Source organism: Mustela lutreola, chromosome 8, assembly GCF_030435805.1.
Source record: "Mustela lutreola isolate mMusLut2 chromosome 8, mMusLut2.pri, whole genome shotgun sequence".
In the NCBI taxonomy this organism is placed as follows: domain Eukaryota; kingdom Metazoa; phylum Chordata; class Mammalia; order Carnivora; family Mustelidae; genus Mustela; species Mustela lutreola.
The window spans coordinates 108,731,501-108,755,670 of record NC_081297.1 but is presented as its reverse complement, the minus strand read 5'-3'; the positions used below and the strand labels follow the sequence as shown (position 1 = coordinate 108,755,670).

The window sequence follows — 24,170 nt, the reverse complement described above, 5'->3', positions numbered from 1 at the left end:
ACCCTCCCCAATGTCCATAACCCAACAACCCTATCCCTACCTCCTTACCCCCAGCAACCCTCAGTTTGTTTCGTGAGATTATGAGCCTCTTATGGTTTGTCTCCCTCCTGATCCCAGCTTGTCTCATTTTTTTCCCTCCCTAACCCCTATGACCCTTGCCCTGCCTCTCAAATTCTTCATATCAGAGAGATCATATGATAATTATCTTTCTCTGATTGACTCATTTTATTTAGCATAATACCCTATAGTTCTGTCCACATCATTGCAAACAGAAAGATTTCGTTTCTCTTGATGGCTGCATTACATATATATGTGTATATATATACATATATATCACATCTTCTTTATCCATTCATCTGTTGATGGACATGTAGGTTCTTTTCATAGTGTGGCTATTGTGGACGTTGCTGCTACAAACATTCAGGTGCTTGTGTCCCTTCAGATCACTACATTTGTATCCTTGTGGTAAATACCCAGTAGTGCAATTGCTGGGTCATAGGGTAGCTCTATTTTCAAATTTTTGAGGAACCTCCATACTGTTTTCCAGAGTGGCTGCACTGGCTTGCATTCCCAACAACAGTGTAGGAGGGTTCCTCCTTATCCTGGCCAACATCTGTCCTTTCCAGACTCATTAATTTTAGCCATTTTGACTGGTGTGGTTTTGATTTGTATTTCCCTAATGCCAAGTGATGTGGAGCACATTTTTATATGTCTGTTGGCCATTTGGATGGCATAAATGTCTGTTCATGTCTTCTGCCCATTTCTTGATTGGATTATTTGCTCTTTGGGTATTGAGTTTGGTAAGTTCTTTATAGATTTTGGATTCTAGCCCTTTATCTGATATGTCATTTGCAAATATCTTCTCCCATTCTGTCAGTTGTCTTTTGGTTTTGTTGACTGTTTCCTATGCCCTGCAAAGCTTTTTATTTTGATGAAGTCCCAATAGTTCATTTTTGCCCTAGCTTCCCTTGCCTTTGATGATGTTTTTAGGAAGAAGTTGCTGTGGCTGAGGTTGAAGAGGTTGCTGCCTGTGTTCTCCTCAAAAATTTTGATGGATTTCTATCTCACACTGAGGTCTTTCATCCATTTTGAGTCTACTTTTGTGTGTGGTGTAAGGAAATGGTCCAGTTTCATTCTTCTGCATGTGGCTGTCCAATTTTCCCAACATCATTTGTGAAGAGACTGTCTTTTTTCCACTGGACATTCTTTTCTGCATTGTCAAAGATTAGTTGGCCATAGAGTTGACGGTCCATTTCTGGGCTCTCTATTCTGTTCCATCAATCTATGTGTTTGTTTTTGTGCCAGTACCATGCTATCTGGGTGATTATAGGTTTGTAATAGAGCTTGAAGTCTGGAATTGTGATGCCACCAACTTTGGTTTTCTTTTTTCAACTTCCTCTGGATATTTGGGATCTTTTCTGGTTCCATATAAATTTTAAGATTATTTGTTCCCTTTTGTTGAAAAAAAAAATTGATGTTTTTTTTTTTTTAAGATTTTATTTGTTTATTTGACAGACAGAGATTGCAAGTACGCAGAAAGGCAGGCAGAGTGAGAGTTGGGGAAACAGGCTCCCTGCTGGGGCTTGATCCCAGGACTCTGGGATCATGACCTAAGCTGAAGGCAGAGGCTTTAACCCACTGAGCCACCCAGGCATCCCCAATTGATGGTATTTTGATAGGGATTGCATTAAATGTGTAGATTGCTTTAGGTAGCATAGACATTTCCACAATATTTGTTCTTCCAATCCATAAGCACGGACTATTTTTCCATTTCTTTGTGTCTTCCTCAATTTCTTTCATGAGTCCTTTATAGTTTTCTGAGTACAGATTCTTTGCCTCTTTGGTTAGGTTTATTCCTAGGTATCTTATCATTTTGGAGCAATTGTAAATGGGATCGACTCCTTAATTTCTAGTTCTTCTGTCTTGCTTTTGGTGTATAGAAATGCAAGTGATTTCTGTGCATTGATTTTATATCCTGACACTCCACTGAATTCCTGTATGAGTTCTAGCAGATTTGGAGTGGAGTCTTTTGGGTTTTCCACATAAAATATCATATCATATGCAAAGAGTGAGAGTTTGACTTCTTCCTTGCTAATTCCAATGCTTTTAATTTTTATTTTTTGTTGTCTAATTACTGAGGCTAGGACTTCTAGTACTATGTTGGATAGCAGTGGAGATAGTGGACATCCCTGCTGTGTTCCTGACCTTAGGGAAAAGCTCTCAGTCTTTTCCCCATTGAGAAGGATATTCACTGTGGGTTTTTCATAGATGGTTTTGATGATATTGAGGTATGTACCCTCTATCTCTACACTGTGAGGAGTTTTGATCAAAAAAGGATGCTGTATGGGGCACCTGGGTGGCTCAGTGGGTTAAGCCGCTGCCTTCGGCTCAGGTCACGATCTCAGGGTCCTGGGATCAAGCCCCACATTGGGCTCTCTGCTCAGCAGGGAGCCTGCTTCCCTTTCTCTTTCTCTGCCTGCCTCTCTGCCTACTTGTGATCTCTCTCTCTGTCAAATAAATAAATAAATAAAATCTTAAAAAAAAAAAAAGGATGCTGTACTTTGTCAAATGTTTTTTTCAACATCTATTGAGAGTATCATATAGTTCTTGTTCTTTCTTTTATTAATATTTTGTATTGCATTGATTGATTTGCAGATGTTGAACCAACCTTGTGACCCAGAAATAAATCCCACTTGGTTGTGGTGAATAATCCTTTTAATATACTGTTGGGTCCTATTGGCTAGTATTTTGGTGAGAATTTTTGCATCTGCGTTCATCAAGGGTATTGGTCTCTAATTCTCCTTTTTGATGAGGTCCTTGTCTGGTTTTGGGATCAAGGTAATGCCGGCCTCATAAAATGAGTTTGGAAGTTTTCCTTCCATTTCTATTTTTTGGAACAGATTCAGGAGAATAGGTCTTAATTCTTCTTTAAATGTTTGGTAGCGTTCCTCTGGAAAGTTGTCTGGCCCTGGGCTCTTGTTTTCTGGGAGATTTTTGATGACTGCTTCAATCTCTTTACTGGTTATGGGTCTGTTCAGGTTTTCTATTTCTTACTGGTTCAGTTTTGGTAGTTTATATGTCTCTAGGAATGTATCCATTTCTTTCAGATTGTCAAATTTGCTGGCGTATTGTTGCTCATAATATGTTCTTATAATTGTTTGTATTTCTTTGGTATTGGTTATGATCTCTCCTTTTTCATTCATGATGTTATTAATTTGGATCCTTTCTCTTTTCTTCTGGATAAGTCTGGCCAGGGGCTTATCAATCTTATTAATTCTTTCAAAGAACCAGCTCTTAGTTTCATTGATTTTTTTTCTACTGGTCTTTTGGTTTCTATGTTATTGATTTCTGCTCTGGTCTTTATTATTATTATTATTATTATTATTATTATTTTTAATCTAATCTGATACCCCCTGTCTTTTGATTGGGGCATTTATCCCATTTACATTCAGGATGACTATTGAAAGATGTGAATTTAGTTTCACTGTATTGCCTGTAAGGAGACCGTTATTGTATATTGTCTCTGTTCCTTTTTGGTCTATGGCACTTATAGGCTCTCTCTTTGCTTACAGGACCCCTTTTAATATTTTATGTAGGGCTGATTGATGTTTACAAATTCTTTTAGTTTTTGTTTTCCCTGGTCTTTCTGTGACCCTGAGGGATCTGAAACCATACTGTCCCTGGGAGGGCTTCACCCCCTACTTTGCCTCTGGAGTGATGTCCGTCAGTGGAGCAGACTTATCAAAGTTCTGATTTTGTGCTCCACTGCTCTCTCACTTGACAGAAACCTCCCTCCCCCCGCCCCAGCCTGCGGTCTATCTTCCCATATGTTGCCGCGGATTCACCTTTTCGCAAGTCCTACCTTCTGCAAAGTGGTCTATTTTCTGTTCCTAGAGTTGCTCCTCTTCTCTTTGATCTCTTGTTGAGTTTGTAGGTGTTTAGGATGATTTGATAACTATCTAGCTGAACTCCTGGGACCTGATGATATTTTGGTCTCTTGCTCCTCTACATCTTACCCCTCTTCCTTAAAGGATTCTATTTTTAAATAATCTCTATACCCAACTTGGGGCTGGAACTTACAACCTTGAGGTCAAGAGTTGCATGCTCTACAGACCGAGCCAGCTGGGTGCCCCTTTAATAATAACTTTATTCTAATAAAGACTCCTAGTTTAGATTCTTCTAGGCAGTTAGGGAGGGGGAATGATTCCCCTGAGCCCACAGGGTCTTTATTGCTTTCAGTTCAAAATAGTCCACATTTCAAAGTGGCATATTTTGGGGAGATTTGTTCTGAATCCCTTCATTTTCAACTCTTTATTAGAAAAAATACATACTCTAACCAGAGTTTTCTTCCCCAAGCAGAGCCAACCACATCAAGTTAGGATAGTAATGTACACTCCACTGTTTCTTGCTCTCACTGACTAACATAGGACCACAAAGCCTTGCAAAACCATCCATAAGAGGGTGTCCAAGGATTTGTTTTCCATTAGTTGGTGAATAAATCCATTTCCACCAATAGTCTATGCTACTTTTCTAGGCACAATGCTACTTTTTGGGTCATTTTTCTTGTGGGGTCACTATTCCATAAAGGAGCCAGGCCATAAGGATGGGTCTTAAAGCAAGGTTCCATGTCCAGGTCCTTTTTAGTTTTTATTTACACCTCCTCTCTGTGTTCTTATGGGATATAGATTAAGAGGTAAATCCAAGAGATAGTCCCCATGCTGTTCAGAATCTTTTCTTACTGTCAAGGTTAAAGAACTTTCTTTTGGTTCAAACTCAGCCAGAGTTCCCTCTGGGAGACTCCTTAGTCTTCATGAAAATAGGATTTTGACCAAAGAAGGCAAGGTATGCCCAGAGCTGTACTTAGACCCAACAGGAAATCCCAATCCACCATCTTAGCCACTATGCAAAATATTTTCTTTATTTCTATATTTGTTGAGCTCCTGTCATGTATTCAGCTTCTACTTGTCATCTCCATATACCATCCTTCCCTTTTTAAAGCAGAAGAGTTAGGTTCTTGTCTCATGGAGTTGAAGAATGAATCTCACAGACAAAGAAGAGTGAGCAAAGGGTTAGAAGTTTATTAAACAAGGATACAGAAAAAGCTCTCTGGAGTGAAAAGGGTCTGGACAGGGTTGCCAATGAGGACCTCCATTGTCAGTCTTTTATTTAGAGCTGACTAGGGAGATTTTGGTCATATCATGCTTGTGATGTCTTGGCTTGAGTAAGGACTGGACTGGTGATAACATCTTTAATAGATTACTTCTTTTTTTTTTTAGGGTCTGGTCATTCTTTGTTGGTCACAGATGACTATCATAAAAAGGACAACTCTCCCCACATGTCTAGGGCAGGGGTCTGGTTTGTTCCCTTATCTCTGGTTTCCTTACACCTCCACATTTTTGTGAGCCTGATCCCATAGCCCCCTACCTATCTCTACCTAGCCTTGCCTATTCCTTACTCATTTTTAGTATAATATGACCCAGTCTTCCAAATTCTCAGGCCCAAATATTGGAGTCTCCCTTGATTTTTGTTTCACACATTTCATGTAATCCATTAGCAAATCTGATTGAAATATATCTGGAATCCACCCACTTCTCCCCACTCCCTTTTCAATCAACCTATCTTCACCTCCAACCTGGATTATTGCGTTACCTTCCTAAGTAGACTCCTCACTTCCTTCCCTGTCCCTACTCTATATTCTCCTGCCAGCAGCCAGAAGCATCCCTTCCATAATAGAAGTCAGTTATATCACTCCTTTGCTCAAAACCCTCCAAGACTTTGATTTGGAAATGAGAAACATGAAGAAATAGCCCCCACACTGTTTCCATTACCTGATGAGTGGCAACAGGTATGTACAGCGTCTGGGGGTTGCAGTTTAAAAGGTGGAAGCTTTCTAGAGTTGCTGGTTGCCAGCAGTTGTAGAAAAATCCTTCTGGTGCTTGACAGCAACAGAAGTGATGGTTTTCTTATTGGCCAGACCTGGGCATTGCTCTAAGAAGGGTAGACTGTAGTCTGTGTTTCCAGCGCCCTCAGTCACCTGGTCAGCTAATTTCTTTTAATAAGGGCCTTTTCTGCTTAATTTTGCCAGAATGACTTGTTTGCAACTAAGAATCCCAACTTTTTGAGGAGGGGGGAAAAATCCTACTAAAAGATTCCATTTTTTAACATTCTGGTGCACTTTTCAACGTTTCATAGACATACATGTGTTTTTAATATATACATATATAATAGACATGCAGAGATTTATTTGTTAAATGAGGACATGATTTTATGCAATTTTGTATCTTGCTAATTTTTCTCTACTTATCTTCATTTTATAAGTATGTTTTTGGCTATTTTAAGTTTTCATTAACATTTTGAGGGCTGTACAATGTTTCCTCAAATTAATGCATTATACTTTAGGTAACAAATTATTGTCGGATATTTAGATTGTCTTCAGTTTTTCTTTATCTTCTTCATATATGATGCTGCTATGATTATATTATATATAAAGCCTATTCCAAGTTTAGTAGGATTGATTCCTTAAAATTGAATGACTGGGTAACAAAGTATGGATGTTTGTAAGATTCCAAATATATAGTGTCCAATTACCCTCTCAGAACTTGTATTAGTTTATACTTCCAACACCATCATGTGGATATTGAGCTCATATATTATCCTAAATGTTGGAATAATGTATAAATATGAACCTGGTTATACATATTGTCTTAAAGAACCTGAGCTAGACACCAGCTGAAGCAGTAAACATAGATTTTATTTAGAAACTATTGCAATAGGGGTAAAGAGTCCCCAGGATAGAACTGGGCTCAATTCTGAATGCAGTAAAGACAACTCAGGATTTACAGCCAAGAAAACAAGAGTTGAGGAAGGGGTTGGGGAATGGAAAATTATAAAGAGCAGGCCAGACTGATTGGATATCATGAGGAATTTGATTAGATATTAAAGATAGTCATATATCAAGGGTGAGGGAGATTTTCTCTTACAGGGGCCAAGGAAAGGCTATCTCAAGATGGGCCCCTCTGGAGGCTTATGCAGAGATTATTTTGAAGTTGAAGATTATTTTGAGCTGAAGGTAAGCAAGACCCTGTGAACTCAAGAGAAATTTTTGCCCCTCCCTTAACTAGATAGAATAATCTAAACTGGGGGTCTTTCCCAGAACAGGGATTATTAGCAGAGATAAGTTTTATCTGAGTGAACTATCTATATGTCAGGGGAAGCATCTAATTACCAAACATCTGCTCTTCTTATCACCCCCCTGTGAAGTACATTCCTTTCCTCCGAAGTCCTAGACCTCTATTCCCTTCTTAATATATACCTCGTTTTGCTTGACTGCCTTTGGAATTTCCTAGTCTACATGGATTCCCTGTACATACATTATTAAATTTTATTTTCTCCTGTATGTCTCATGTCACTCTGATTCTTAATCCAGCCGGAAAGACCTTGCAGGGATGGAAATTCTTGCTCCCTGATACTCTCAGCTGATAGGATTGTTGATAAAGTTGGGCTATACAGGTCTGGCAAGGATGGGAGTGGCGGACAACGTTGAGGCCCAGTCAAGAACAGGACTTTGGAGGAGTCTGATTGAAGTCCCATCAAGGAGAGCATTTGGTTGACATACATATTAAGTACTTCTTTTCTATCCTTTTGCATGCTGAGTTTTAGTTTATCACTTCAGCCACACAGACCTCAAGGAACAGTTTTTTTCAAAAAGGAAGTCACTTGGAACTTCTAAATTTTGCCTTCCACTTAACAAGAGAGATGGCATCCAAATGAAATTTATAAGCAGTGGGATCAATTCTGCTCAATCTCAAAGAGAGTAGTCACTTTTAAAAAAAAGAACTCAAAGATGATGTTAGCATGAGACTTGAGTAACATATATTTCTGAACTCTTAAACATTGCCACACTTGTCTTCCTATATATATATATATATATATATATATATATACACAAGAATTATGTATACACATTTCTAAAAACTTCCCCTAGCTTGATCTGTTTCAGAGGAAAACATTTACTGAAGCATCACATCCTCTGGTTGCATTTCTTAGTTTGGTAAGAGTCCAAATATGACTTAACTCAGTTTTAGCATAAAATCTGCCTGATCCTCCTTTTTCTGTTTCTCTGTGGAGCGATGCTGTTCTGATTTGAAGGTAGCAAGAGAGAAGTTCTTATTGTGCCCTCCCTCAAGTGCCTTCATGGCAACCTCAGAGCCTGTTTTTCGTGCTACCACGGTTACACTACCAGCCTCACAGTAGCTCAGCAAAGAGCTTGATACCAACTGCACATTGTGTGCAGGAAGAGGAACTCTCTTGTGGAGAGGCTGAGAGCTGGTATGTAGTTACCATAGCAACAAGCCTTCACCTTCCGCCATTTTGCTTTTACCCTGCCCCTCACTGAAAAGACAAATAAGCCTATCTGGACTATTCCGCTTACACCAAGAGGGTGGCGCTCTTCTGCCAGTTCATCCTGGTGCTTTCACAAGACAGAGATCCATGATCTTATACTTTCCATTATAGTATGGCCCACCATGTTCTCAGTTAATGTTCACCCTCATTAGTATCCTGGAAAGTGTGTACTATATAGCTAAATATTTGATGAGGAAATTAAGTGTTAAGTAATTTCCTCGAGTTTACAGCAAATGAAAGAAGCTTATCATATTTTTTATTAAAGATTTTATTTATTTATTTGAGAGAGAGAGAAAGAAAGGCAGAGCATACATGGAGGGGGTGGGGCAAAGGAAGAGGGAGAATCAGGTTCCCCCCTGTGTGGGGAGCCCCATGTGGGACTTGATCCCAGGACCCTGGGATTATGACCTGAGCTGAAGGCAGACTCTTAACTGACTGAGCCACCCAGACACCCCTCATCTCTCTTCTTTATACCAATGACTCCTATCCATATCCTGTGCATTTGACAGTTCACATCACCACAATTTGTCATTGTTTTAAATCAGCTCTCCCCAGTATTTCTGGGTTATGGCCATTTGAGAACCACCACGTGATTTCTCTTTGCCATAATGACAACTTTTCTCTGGCAAAGAACATAGGTTGAAGGCACTTATTCATTCTCATTCTCTGTATCTTAGGATGTCAGGACCAAAATTCTCCCAGGTTTCTACTGCTGCTTCCATTGTTGCACAAGCTTTCTTCAGTAAGACTTCGTGAGTACATGACATCCATTTGCACTGAATTCCATTCTTACCCTCATCCTCCTCAGACCTCCCCTAAAGTCCTCAAGGACTTGGGCCATAGCCTATAACTGTTGTCTCTATTTAGATATCTAACATCCTGCACAAACTTTTTAGCCCATTCAACTTAAATGATTTTAAGAAATCATTCACATGGATTATCAACTAGGGTTGCTGCACTTCCAAACTCTAACTGGCATTACTCTACCTCTAAATTCCTACAATCTTCTGCCTCCCACCTCCCAGTCCCTGTTACTAAATCAGCTGCCTGTGCTTTTGGTGACTCAAAAGTTTCTCATCTTATTCCTTCATTCATCCTCTCCCTTGACTCTGGCCTGCTTGTTCCTTTTCTATCTAGCCTAGATACCAATGATCAGGAATCACAAGCATGTTCACACCAGTGTCTTCCAAATTCTTATTTTGGAATCTCTCTGTGAGCTTGGTCAGCCAATCCTTGATCAAAGAATGTGTGTTGGTTTAATTTTTACTAAGTAGAATTATAGAAAGTAGAAAAACTATGTTGATGGTCATCATCACCATGGTTTTTTTTTGTTTGTTTGTTTTGTTTTGTTCCTCAGCATTTTAAATGAGATACATTTTTTATTTTGAGCAGTGGTGTATCCAAGCCTTTTGCAATCCTTAAGCCACTGACCCACCCTGAGGAACTGGTCTCCTGTAATTCAGCTTCCTTAAGCTTCTCGGCAGGCACAAAATGCCAAGTTCTTCTCTGAATCAGTGATTCTGTTCCTTTTGACACAAGTCTCATTTTCTTACTTCTTTCTTTGTCCAACTCCTACTCATCCCATAAGGCTCAACTCAAATGTTTCTCATTCTCTGTTGCATTTTCTGACTCTCCTTTCCTTTGTGTTCTCTTTTTCCCTTTACACACCTGTTCTCCTTTTCCACTAAATTATGACACAGAAGCAGTTTGTCTTCATTACATTACCTCTTACCATCTTTGCTTCTGCCTTAGTCCTTTCAAGTTTTACAACAAAATACAGACTGGGTGGCTTATACAACAGACCTCTATTTCTCACAGTTCTGGAGACTGAGACATCCCACATCTGTGGGCAGGCAGATTCAGTTGGTTGTCAGAGGCTTCTTTCTGGCTTGTAGAGGGCTGCCTTCTCACTCTGTCATCACATAGTAGAGAAAATGAGAGAAAGAGAGAAATCTGGCTTCTTCCTCTTCTTCTTCTTCTTCTTTTTTTTTTTTTTTTTTAAGATTTTATTTATTTATTTGACAGAGAGACAGATCACAAGTAGAGAGAGAGGGGGAAGCAGGCTCCATGCTGAGCAGAAAGCCCAATGTGGGGCTCCATCCCAGGACCCTGGGATCATGACCTGAGCTGAAGGCAAAGGTTTTAACCCACTGAGCCACCCAGGCGCCCCGTCTTCCTCTTCTTATAAGGACACTAATCCCTTCATAGGGGCTCCACCTTCACAACCTCATCTAGACTTAATTACTCCCTAAAGACCCTGTCTCCTAATACCATCACACTGAGGGTTAGGGCTTCAACATATGAATCTGGAGGGGATGCAAACCGTAAGTCAATATACCCTCTAATTCAGAATCCCAACCTCAAATTATATTAAGTAATCAGAAGCCTTGTGTTTATGAAGTATTTGCATAATGTAAGATGCTGCTAGATTTAATCATTCATGAGATAAGCTTGTCATGTATCTGAACGTGAGTACCTCGTTAGGTATCTGAACATAACCCAAGTGTTTCCAGGTAGGAATACGGGATATAAACGGTCAAAGAGATAATGTAGCCAATATAATCATAACATCGAGACTTACCCAGTTAACATCTATATTATTCAAGTAGCTCCACACTTTTAGCCTAATAAATTTCTCACTTGGGAGAAGGAAATGGTTTTGAACTTGATCAACTCAAAGGAAGTGGTGGTTTCAACAAGATGTTGCTGTTTCCTTTCAACGTTCTAGTTCTTTTTTTTCCCCCTTTGTTTTCTTTTGGCAGTTTCTCTGCTAAAACATCTTTAGTATGTTATGCCAGTTGTGGTTCCATGGGCAACTGTATTTTTATTACAGGCCATAAAAGACTGTTTGCTTTCTTAAATATAAATATAATTTAAGAAACAAAAATGTTTTGGGGAGTGCTTGGGTGGCTCAGTCAGTTGAATGTCTGCCTTCAGCTCAGCTCGGAGTCCTGGGATCAAGCCCCAGGTTGGGCTCCCTGCTCAGCAGAGAGCTTGCTTCTCTCTCTGCCTGTGCTCTCTCTCTCTCTCTCACTCTATCTCAAATAAATAAAAGGAAAAAAGAGAAAAAATGTTTTTAAAAATCTTTAATTCATTACCATTGCTATAAAATACTGTCCTTCGTCTCTGACCCAGAAGTCCTGTATTTTCTCTAGTATCCTTGAAACTGTGTTTGACTAACTTGTTAGTTTGCAAGCAACATACAGTCTTGGACCTTTCATAGTTATCTTTTTTTAATTATTATTTTTTTTAATGGGAGGCTACTTAGATTTTTTCTTTATTCTCACGTTGGTTTTGAAGGTGGACTCATTCAAGAATTTGCTCATTCCAACTAAATCATTTAATCTATTGACAAAAAGGTATTTGTTAGTTTCATTTATTATTCTTCTAATTTCTCCTCCAGGATCTCTAGTAGTGTTCCTTGTTTTATTTCTGATGTTGATAATTTTTGTTTCCTCTTTTTTTTTTCATAACCAGTCTTGCTAGGGAGTTACCATTTTTATTAACCCAATATAGGTAGGTTCAGCCAGGTTTCCATTGGGCTACCTACTGTAAGGAGGGCTAAGAGCTTAGGAGAGGCTAACCCAGCAGAAAGGATTGAGAGATTGGAAGCCAGATCAAAAACCAAATGGGAACCCTACCAATGGACAGTGTCTGAGTTCATACGATAGCTAAGATTGAAGTCAGCAGAGACAAAACAAAATAAAATCACACACATGAAAAAGCAAGTTTGTTCTGATAGCTGTTGGGTTCGTTATCAAAGGAACGAGACTGAGACAAAGTTACGCAAAGCCTTATTCTATGCCAAGCATTAGACGTTAGACTGACTGTCCAGGGAAATGAGGCTGAGACAAAGTGAAAGTAATGTAAAGCTTTATTTTATGCCAAGCATTAGAAGTCAGACTGACTGGCCAGGGCCACCTCCCAAGAGAGCAATGCCCCTTAGTCTTACAGGCTAGTTTTTATTGGGCACATTCGCAGACATCTACATATGTGGCTTTGGCTGATTGGATGTCTCCTACCTGTATGTTTTAGTAATGGTTACCTGGAACCAATACTAGTAACTGCTGAGGCATTTATTAGACAATAAAATGGCCTTGTTTTAGGTATGTGTTTTAGCAACAGTTACTTGGAACTGATATCAATAACTGTTGAGGCATTATTAAACAGCAAAATATCTACCTAGGCAACATGGAGTCACTATGGCTAAGTAGGCCCAGGCAGGCCCTAGGGGGTTAACATGTTTTAATGTGGAATCGACCCCAACATCCCCTCTTTTCTTTGGAGATTAGTCAATTCTTTGACTTTTTAAAGAATCAGTTAGTGCTAGAATTAGGATGGGAACCGCAGGTTTTGTCCGTTTTATTCCTGCAGTAAGATGTTGGAATCCCTCGGGTCCTCTATAGGATGACAGTAAACAATCCCTTCCAGTGAGACTTTAAGTTTTTCACTCGGTGGCGGTGTATCCAAACCAAGTCTTTGGGTTGGTAAGGCTGTAGTTTTACCTCCGTTTCCATCTCAGTGTAGGCAGTTCAGATCCCTGTGTGGGCTCTTTTCAAGACAGACTGTAATGCCTGCAGTGACTGGAATACAGACTGATTAGTCATTTCCACTAGGGCAACCTCTTGTAGTCGTGGGCAGAGTGGAGGGGGTCTCCCGAACATTATTTTAAATGGGGTAACCTTGTGTAAGTAGGGTGTACATCGTGCCCTAAGGAGGACCAAGGGAAGGAGATCTACCCATCCACCGCCAGTTTTCAGAATTATCTTTGTCAAGGTTTTTTTTATGAGTCCTGTTCATTTTCTCTACTTCTCTGGAACTCTGGGGCCGGTAGGCACAATGTAGTTTTCAATTAGTGCCCATGGCCTTGGCCAATGCCCGTGAGACTGAACTCACAATTGCAGGGCCATTGTTTGACCCAATCACGAGAGGCAGCCCAAACCTAGGAATTATTTTTTAGTAGTTTTTGGCTACTATTCCTGCTATTTTATGTTTGGCAGAAAAAGTTTTTACTCAGTCTGAAAAAGTATCTATAAAAACTTACATTTTAAATTTTATTTTTGTAAAATCCACTTCCCAATAAACTCCTGGTTTTTACTTCTTTTTTTTTTCCATCCTACTTTTCCCGCTTCTACTGCCTGACATTGAGCACCTCTATCAACTATATCCTGAGCCATACGCCCTAATTTAGATACCTGAAATTGCTTGCCAGTGAGTTCCTTAAGTTTGTGTGTCCCTAAATGAGTGCCCTGATGTATTCAGTTTACTATTTTTTTTTTTTTTTTAGTCTGCGAGGAAGAATTAACTTTTTTGTCCTGGTCTTAGCTCAGTCCCCTTTATAGTTTAATTTAGTCCATTTCTTTTTTTTTTAAATAGAGGTTTGACCTATAGCCTCTTTTTTTTTTTTTTTTAAAGATTTTATTTATTTATTTGACAGAGAGAGACCACAAGTAGACAGAGAGGCAGACATAGAGAGAGAAAGGGAAGCAGGCTCCCTGCCAAGCAGAGAGCCCAATGCATGACTCAATCCCAGGACCCTGAGATCATGACTGAGCCAAAGGAAACAGCTTAACCCACTGAGCCACCCAGGCACCCCAATTTAGTCCATTTTTGTAAATATTTTAAATCTTCCTCTGAACAATCTGGTTTTTCTGGTAGGGCTGGAGCCAGGAGTGTAACCAGTTCTTGAGCTATTTTCCTGGTTGTTTGCTTTGCCCTTTGATCTGCTAATTGGTTTTCTTTTAAAACCAGATCAGTCCACTTTTGGTGTCCTGGGCAATGCATAATGGCCACCTCTTTCCGGTCCCAAATAGTCTGAAGGAGAGCCAGTATTTTTTGTTTTTAATTTCTTTTCCTTCTGCTATTAATAGGCCCCTTTCTTATAAATAGCCCCATGTATATGGAGAGTAGCAAAGACATACCTGTTGTTCCTATAGATGTGCGGCAGGGCCGCTTTTCAGAGTTCCTGCTCAGGAGAAACCATCACAGCACCCGCACACCTCTTTCATCCGCCCCGTCTGTGAACAGAGTCCGGGAGGGAGTGTCTCTGAGATCTGGCCTTATTCCTGTGACCTGGGTTAGGACCTCCCCGCAGTTGTGTGGGTGGGGTGGGGTATCAGTTGGTTCGTTACCTGTTTCCTGGACTCAGTGAACACACTCCTTCTTGGAGATCAAAGTCTAAATAAGTGGCTTGTCCCCTGCAAGCGTGACTCATAGTCCTCAGCGACTATTAGCAAGTACTGTGGTCAGTCAGCTCCTCTGGCAGCAACGTGATTTAGCACTGCCAGGGACCAGAAAGTCACTTTCGGTTCGTTGAGGAGGAGGGCCTGATACTCTGTCACTCGGGCATTTGTTCTTGTCCAGCTGAGCTGGCCTTGGAACACTTTCTGTGGGTTGGACCACTCAAAAGCAAAGAGGGGCTGAGACTCTCTTGTATTCTTGACATCTAAGACAGTATATATGGTTCTCTTGGGGCTCAGGAGGGAGAGTAGGGTATAGGAGTTAGGCACCATTGGGTGGATATCTTCAATCCATTTGTTAACTTCCTGCAAGTCTTGAATGGGTCGGTATTCCCCAGTTTCGGCCTTTTGACAGGAAGCAAAGGTGTGTTCTATGGAGTTCCCTTTCTTTGCTTCCCAGGGGAGGGAGTACTGCCAGCCGCGAACAGCCGTGGGCCAAATTTAAAGTCCTTTTTGTTATTTATTTATGTCTCTTTATGCCATTTGCCCCTTGTACCCAGTCTTCCTCCTCAGATAGTTTTCCCATAGGCTCTAGCAATGATGAAAATTGGGCTCCCGTATCCATCAAAAAATCAGTTGATTTCCCCTCCACCTCCATTTTTATACCCGAGGTTCGGGGAGGGGCTCTGAACCATGGCCCCTTCAGTCTCTGGTGGCCAGCATTGCCATCTTTTTTTGGGACACTCCTTGGCCCAGTGTCCTGGTTTTTGCAGTAAGCACACTGATCTGAAGTTAAGGCTTCCCACCAGCTTTCTTTGTACTTAGGCTTTTCTTTCCATTGACCTCTTCTACCTGCCTTTCTCCTGGTCATTGACCTCTTTTCCTTTGTTTCCTCCCCGCCTCATATAATGCCAAAACTTGAACCATTTTTCTAGTCTATTTTTCATCTTCTTGTGTATCTCTGTTTTTAAACACCTTTTCTGATATTCTCACTAACTCAGTCAAATTCTTCCCTTCAAATCCTTCAATTTTCTGAAGTTTTCTCTTTATATCTGGGGCTGACCGACCGGCAAAGGCAAGATTTATTGCCCTCTGATTTTCGGGCACCTCAGGGTCCATTGGACTATACATTTTATAGGTTTCCATAAGCCTTTTTAGAAAAGCCCCTGGAGACTCATCCTTATCTTGAGTTACCGTACTAACTTTAGATAAATTTATGGGTGTCCTTGCAGTCGCATGGAGGTCTCCCAGCAGAGCCTGGCAGTAGAAACGTAGACTCTCCTTACTTTTATCAGAGTTTGGGTTCCAGTCAGGGGGTTCCTTTGGGCAATAGTTCTTCATTCACTGGGGATTGAGGTCCAATGTTACTAATTCTGGTTTAGTTTGAATGTAGTTTTAGTTAGTTCTGGAAATTTTTATTCATTTCAGTTTCAGGATTTCAAGATATCAAAGATATTTGTCCTGGAAGTCTCCCATATGAATTTTCTTTAAGGCAGAATTTATTTTATAAGAGAATTAAAATAATTATAAATGACAAAAATTCAGAATAGATATGGTTTTACAGTTTAACTCGCAAGAAAATCAGGTTACTTCTGTGACACATAACATTTTAATAATTACAATATCACGTGATGACCTTATCAAAAGGTTAAAACTTTAGGAAATGCATAGAATTTCTATAATAGTTATAGCATCTACCCATATGTAACCCAAGGTTTATCACTGGTTTAGCAGTACTTTTTGAGTAATTAGCATACCAAGGAAAAGGCTTATGAGTCTAAGAGATCTCATTTATAATTTAAATCTTGTTGACAATTGCTAAAATTTAAGTTTTAAAGCACTGCTTAAATAGGATTACGGATAAAACAAAATACAGAAACTGGTTTCTCTGGGCAGGCAAAGAGAAAACCATATATTCTCTCCTTAACAGCAGATCAATTAATCTAAGAAAACTTTGTTTTTTGAACAGAAAGAAAGCAGATTTTTTATACAAGTGTTTTCTTAGTTTACATAATAGTCAATATATACTTGAGTGGATCACCAATATAGATTTGTCATGACACAGGGCTTTAGTCTTTTTTTTTTTTTTAAGAACAGAAACATTTTATAGGAAAAGTTTTATTTGTCCTTTTTTTTTTTCCTTCCTGTGAATGCATCCAGCAAAACTGATCTAATATGGTTAAATTTCCAACGTATTTCATTGTTCTCTTTCAAACCTATAAACAAAGGCAAATAAAGGTCACTTTCCCCAAGCCTTTAATGACTTACTAAATACCCTCAAGTTTAGTTTTTATTATTTTATTTCATGTTCTGGTGCAACCAGATATTTTAAAGATAAAACTACTTACTCTCTTAGGCCCTCTTTTTTGTGTGTGCAGTTATTCTAAACTTACTATCAGTCATCAGTCAACTGCCTTTCCTCTGGTTTTTTAGACAGCATTAAAACTTTTAATAAAAACCTTAATGGCGTTTTTCTTTTGGTATTCTAGAATACATGGAGTCATTTCATGTGATTTATTATTCTGATGTGCTACATTTTAAAATTCATTTTAATTTTCATCTGTTCTGACCATACCTAAAATTTCTTTTTTTGAAGATTTTTCTTCATAAAACTTTTACAACTTTTTTGCATCTAGGTTTTGTCCCAAGCCATTTTTTTTTCAAACAATTATTTCATTTAGGAAAAAATTACCTTTTATCTTTAACAAAATGTATTTCTATTTCTTATTTTTTTATCTCCTACTTTTTACATATAGTGTTGTTTTCTCTTACTTTCATCAGTCTTAGTTATAGTTAGCAGAATTTTTTATTCTCAGAAATACTTTAGTCTCTAGTGATGGCTAAGTATTAACCAATTGTGAATGATTACAACAGAATTCTGTAGATGGCAAATTTATGAATCAGTCAAGCACAAAACATGTTTACCAAGAGATTTAAATTTTTTGCAGTAAGAAGTCAAAAGCACAAACTTGGTTCCATTAATTAATGCTGTAGTATTTTATCCTATTTGGTTAAGACCTAGATGTCCAGCAAATTTAATTCCACTTGTCATCCAAACAAACCTTTAAAGTTTCAGGTTATGAAAGACTTTGAAAGTTACTTTAACAATTACCCATTAAAACTTTGAGACAGACAGTAAAACATCAGTTTAGTTATTTCTTTGCTAATAGATTTTAACAAATAACATGAGCTTATTTGACCTTTAGGAAACTTTGATTGAAGTTTTGCATTTACTGCTGTAACTTTAAAGACATGTCTGCCTTGATTAAACCAACAAACATTACTTAGTTTAAATACTGATTTACATTTCACGTGGAACCACTCCACTTTTAATGTTTACCGGAGACATGGGTGGGAAGATCTGGGGTGGGGGGTGTTAGGTCCAGAAGGTGCTCTTTTTTTTCCTTGACAGTGAAGAGAGAAGGAGCCATGGTGCAGGAAGCACCAAGGATGGTCTAGAGGCCAGTTATGCAAGCCACACCCAAGTTGGTGCAGAAACAGAAGGGGGAGACAGAAGAGCTGCCAGAAGGCTCCACCAGCAAAGGGGAGGGGCTAGGTAGTCCAGGTCGGGCCAGAGAAGGCAAGGAACTTCCCAGAAACAAAAGGAGTTTTGGCAGCTGCTTGGGAATATTCCTTAAAGTCTCTGTCTCGAGTTAGACCAACCACAGTTGGCTCCAGTTATAGCCATTAACACAAGAAATAAGCAAGGGAGAAGTCCCACATCTATTAGGAGGAATGGAGAGATGAAAGTCAGAGTCCCCTTACTCTCTGCTTGTCCCATTTCTTCAAACACAACAAACAACACAACAGACAACAAAAAGACAAGACACAGACAACCACAGACCCAGCGGCCCTTACCCAGAACCTGCTGCTGGTGGGGATTTTCTCCGTCCCCTACAAACATTCGCCGGTGGGGATTTTCTTGCTCCCCTAGAAACTAGCAACAACAGACAACAAAAAGACAAGACAAAGACACACAGACCCAGCGGCCCTCACCCACTGGTGGGGGTTTTCCTGGCCCCCTACAGACCCAGATGACCGCCTGGGGGGGGGCTTGGACCCCCAGACGATCTACCAGAAGAAGGATGAGGTGTCCCTTGCATCCACTCCAACCCTGGGGAGCATGGCTGCATCAAGCTTCTCCCCAGTGGGCCATACCCTGGAGTTCCACAGCCAGACAGACCAGATCTCACAGAATATGGAGATCTTACCTCTGGAGGTTTTTCCCAGAAATTCTGATGCTGGCTCAGTTGTCGTCGTTTGATCCTGGATGAGCCCCCATATGTTGGGTCCGTTACCAAAGGAACAAGACTGAGACAAAGTTATGCAAAGCCTTATTCTATGCCAAGCATTAGAAGTTAGACTGACCGGCCAGGGAAATGAGGCTGAGATAAAGTGAAAGTTATGTAAAGCTTTATTTTATGCCAAGCATTAGAAGTCAGACTGACTGGCCAGGGTCGCCTCCCAAGAGAGCGACGCCCCTTGGTCTTACAGGCTAGTTTTTATAGGGCACAATCGCAGACATCTACATATGTGGCTTTGGCTGATTGGATGTCTCCTACCTGTATGTTTTAGTAACGGTTACCTGGAACCGATACTAGTAACTGCTGAGGCGTTTATTAAACAACAAAATGACCTTGTTTTAGGTATGTGTTTTAGTAATAGTTACCTAGAACCCATATAAACAAAATGGCCTTGTTTTAGGTGTGTGTTTTAGCAATAGTTACCTGGAACTGATATCAATAACTGTTGAGGCATTTATTAAACAACAAAATGTCTACCTAGGTAACATGAAGTCACTATGGCTAAGTAGGCCCAGGGAGGCCTTAGGGGCTTAACATGTTTTAATGTGGAATGGACCCCAACAATAACCCTTTTGTGGGTTTTGAGGAGAACAGCTGTCATCAATGAGACAGCAAATTGCAACTTCCCTAATAGTTGAGAGAATGTAGGTCACACTTTCGTTTAAAACAAAAAGAATAGGATGGGCACCTGGGTGGCTCAGTGGGTTAAAGCCTCTGCCTTCGGCTCAGGTCATGAACCCAGAGTCCTGGGATTGAGCCCTGCATCAGGCTCTCTGCTCAGCAGGGATCCTGCTTCCCCCACCCCCTGCCCCCTGGCTGGCCTCTCTGCCTACTAGTAATCTCTGTCTGTCAAATAAATAAATAAAAATTAAAAAACAAAACAAAACAAAAAAAACAAAAATAACATAAAACTTAGAACTAAATATATATATTATTTGTTATTTTTATGAAAGACATTATCTGCTCATGTTGAGCTGGAAGATATGCAGGTATGAAATCATGGGTTTGCATGAGCAGGGAGCTCCAAGCAAGCAGTCCATTTCACACAGTCTTCTGCGTTTCAAATTTCACTCTTTTCAGTTTTTTGGTTTTTTTTTTTTTAAAGAGAGAGTGTGGGAGCTCAAGTACAAGTGTGGGGTGGGGGGGTGGACACAGGGAGAGGGAGAATCCCAAGCAGGCTCCACACTCAGCACAGAACCCCATGCAGGGCTCGATCTTACAGCCCTGAGATCAGGACCTGAAACCAAAATTAGGAGTCGGAGGTTTAACTGACTGATTCACAGAGGAGCTCCCTGAGGTGGTGTTTTGAAGGGAGAGATAGCTGCACAACAACTCATCCACAGTGACTTAACTACAATGGGGTATGATTTTTCTAAAATAGCAAGAAGTCCAAAGGCAGAGAGTGCAGGGCTGCTGCAGTAGCAAAACGATGCCCTTATTTCCAGCACTTTCTGTTTTCCTATCCCACCATCCTTAGCATGTGGCTTTTGTACTCATGCTTATTTCATGGTCACAGGGCTACGGCTCCATCCATGGCTTCATGTCCACACTCCAAGTACAAAGAACAAAGAGGAGGAGGGGGCGGATGGTTTCTATTTCAGACTGGGGACACAATGGAGATAGCCAGATGCTGCTTTGTGTAGGGGGCATGAAAATAAGTTGCCTCTGGAGAAGTTATTCAGAAAGCTGCATCATTCATGTCTCCCCCCTCATTGCCAACTCCCTTTCTTTGATACGATTCAGCTAGTGATCTACCTTTATCACCTGCAACGTGAGTTGAAACACATTCTTTTAACCTGGAATATTCCTCCTTAGTGCTCCATCACAACTCCCCTGCCATGTTTTGCCTAGTAATTTTGTTGCTGAAACCCACTTTCCCTTCTCTTCCATTGTTCAATACTCCAGAGACCAGTATTGATTGAAAAGGACTAGGAGCTTTATTCAGGAGGCTGGCCACCTGCGGAGGAGGAAGACTATGGTTCCAAAGCCAACTCCAGGCTTTCTGCCTCCCCAAGAGGGTTTTAAAGGGATAAGGTGTGATTTATCAGTGGGGGGAGAGGTGCAGTGGCCTGTGACATTTCCTTATTCATGGAGATTTCATGGTGCCCATTTACAGCTTTCCATGAGACAGGCTTTCTGTGTTGTACAATTCCTGTTCTGTGATGGGCAAGGGCTTTCAGTGCTTCTTCCGGAAAGAAAAATAAGATTTGTAGCTACGAAAGGAAGGTTAGTAATTCAATCATGTAAAATGAATACCTGCTAAAGGTCACCATACCAGTTATGAAGATCAAGGAGGCTACAATTACTTAAAGTGCCTGTTTTAATTTTCATTTATTCCTCTGCTTAGTGGTTGAGATGGATTATTGAGGGCACCACTTCATATTACATTTCTTGCTCCTTTGTGTCTGTCTTATACCGTATGTCTATAAAATGCTATTATTCCTTGGTCTTTTGGTATCTAAGTTTGGCTTTGTATATATGGATAGTCTTGTCTTTTAGCCTTTTTTTGCATTTGTCAAGGCCTCAGTCATGAAATCAAATGTCCCAAAATTGTCAGTAGCAGAGAAAACCTAGTTATAACTTCTTACTCCCACAGACGCTGAGCCATGTAACTTTGGGATAGGTTAATGGACTAAAATGTAAGCATGTCTTTAGTAAAATATAAGCTGGACACGAAACAACAGCAATTTCAGGGACCTAACCCTGTCACAGCTTGCACAAATAAAACATATCTTGTTTTCTCAGTCACTAGCACTTCTCTCCTCTGAATGTGACTGATGGGTGTCAACATGACTCATCCATACATTTTTCTGACTGATCCATATTTTAAGATGAAAAGCTCATGGCTTTTCTTTAAGTCCAGCATCTAAATGATAGTATTTTAAAGTCTGGTTCCCTGTGTCCTACTTGCCAAGACAAATGGTTAGACCACTGGTCATTGACTGAATCCTTATCAATCTATCTATCTATCTATCTATCTATCCATCCCATCTGCTTATCCCAGCAAGGGTTTGTGTTAGATATACTGTATATAACTGTCCATATTGCTGATTACGCACCCCCCCTATTTTTTTCCCCAAATTTTTATTTATTTCATAGAGAGAAGTAAGAGGAGAGAGCACAAGCAGGGGACGTGGCAGGCAGAGGGAGAAGGAGAAGCAGGTACCCCTCTGAGCAAGGAGCCCAATGCAGGCTTTATCCCAGGACCTCAGGATCAAGACCTGAGTCGAAGGCAGATGCTTAACCGACTGAGCCACCTGGGCACCCCACTTTTCTTTTACTAGAAATTTTCTGTTAGCTGGCATTCTTTCAGAAAAATAATCTTCATCAATCAAGCATTGCCATCCGCAAATGAAGCGCTATCTTGTTTTTTCTTTCTGCACATAGAGACTCATATAGTGGGGAACACACCTTCAATGTCAGAAGTAAATCATCTAGCCCCAGGGAGATGGCTTCTCCTTATTTACAAACAGATATCTGAATTTATCATTCCCATTTAATTGGGTTATTTTGATGAGCTGCACGTTTTTTATTTAAATGCTTTTCTGACAATGCCCAGGTTCTTACTGGCATCTTTGATCTTAAAACTGATGGGGTCCTTTATTAGTAAAGTCTCAACCAAGGCATTCAGCCCAGTAGAATGTCTATAATTGCCTTTCAAAGGGAAAATGGCAAGTAACTGGATCAAGTATCCTTAATTCAAAAAGTACAACGTTCTTTCCTGCAGCCCTCCTTCCGTCTTCTGCTGGAAGAACAGTTTTCTGTTATGTCCCTCAGGGTCCAAGTCATTAAATTCACCCATGCCTTTCAGCTTTGATTACTCCAAGGCTCCCATGTAAAGAACCCATCCTTACTTGCTTAGTGACAGCAGCAGGTTTTCCTACTCACTCACACCATTCTCACCATAGATGCGCTCTGCTCTTCATAGCAGAATGGGCTATCCTACCATCTTTCACTCTTAGTGCTATATCCTTTTCTCCCCTCGGTATTGACATATGTTTCATGTCCTACAATCTGAGTTACATTGGCATTGAGCCAGGTATATAGAAACCCAGGAAAAGTTCTGTCATTGATCCTCTCGGGACATTATAATGTGACCTCATCACACAGCTTCAGACCTTTCTAGCCTGCCTGTCCATTGAAATTTTCATATCATAGTCCAGGAATTATTTTCCTTATGGAGGAGAGTTTAATCTCACAGTCTTTAATCAGAATTGCTGCCCACTTTTTTTTTTTTTTTTAACAATTAATTCCCCTTTATCTCCTCCTCGGAATCTTAAAAGCTGCGAGTTATGTTGCAAATCTGCTTTGACCCATGTGAGGTGTTAGCTACTGTAGGGGAATACCCACTTGGGCAACACGGAGGCTTGTCCCTCAGATCTCTCATCAAGATAGAGCCTGTCACAAGGCGTGTAGTTAGCTGATGGCCTCCAGCCACAGCACTTTGGAATTTGCTACAGCACCTCAGCCAAGGCTCTACTTCTCCTGGGTGAGTATAGTCAGTGACTGAGAATGACAGTTGCACTAATCCATAGCTGCTATCAACCTAGATAAAGAGGTAATTCGAGGCAGACTCAAAACTGCCAGAAAGACTGGTTTATTTGGGAATTAGCAAAGGACTTGCAATTCAGAACATGCAAACTGTGGCAAGCCACAGGGGAGTCTGTTGAGGGTCTGTATTTATGGGCAGGGAATGTAAAGAGTTTAGAAAGTTCACTTAGAGTCTGTTAAAATAAAAAACAGAGACCAGTTTTGAAAATTCCCTGAGCAGATAAAACCCATCCAGTCATACGAACAAAGCTCAATTCAGCTTATTTTGCAAGACCAACCAAATGGGGACATTTTTCCTCCGGGAACTATAAGCAAAATTTCCCAAGGTCAATATGAGGCAAACCCTGACCAACTCCATACATTTAAAAAATTTTCAGTGAATAAGTTTTCTATAAATCAGCCATTTATGGGAAACCAGTCTCTCAGTCCTTAAGTTTTGTGATCCTGAAGGGACATGAGATTTTCCATTTTGTGTCTTCTAGTTTGATTTTATTTATTTGTTTTCCCCCCTCTGGTTTGATTTTAGGTTGAAATTCTGACAACACTGCCCAACACATACTTCTCCCAACACGAAAGATCTCTATAAGGGGTTTTTGCACCACAGCTTCCTGCCTTGTGTGGGATGACATTTTTCTGAGTTGCACTGTGTGGTCTGAGCCTTTTTCTGACTGAATTTTACAGGTGTCAGATCTGCATTATAGTCTGAAGTCTTTCCCTATCTACTAATGTTCTC

General features: G+C 40.2%; 1 protein-coding gene across 2 annotated transcripts in view; it reads right to left on the bottom strand.

The window, feature by feature from the left end:
* Positions 1–14,459, bottom strand: part of GLIPR1 (GLI pathogenesis related 1) — a 41,571-nt gene extending 27,112 nt beyond the window's left edge. Inside the window, exon 1 of one of the 2 annotated variants that reach the window (XM_059186365.1) lies at positions 14,325–14,459. The gene's annotated coding sequence lies outside the window, so the exon portion shown is untranslated. The remainder of the gene's footprint in view (positions 1–14,324) is intronic. The other variant, XM_059186366.1, reaches the window with a different exon arrangement.
* Positions 14,460–24,170: the final 9,711 nt, after the last annotated feature.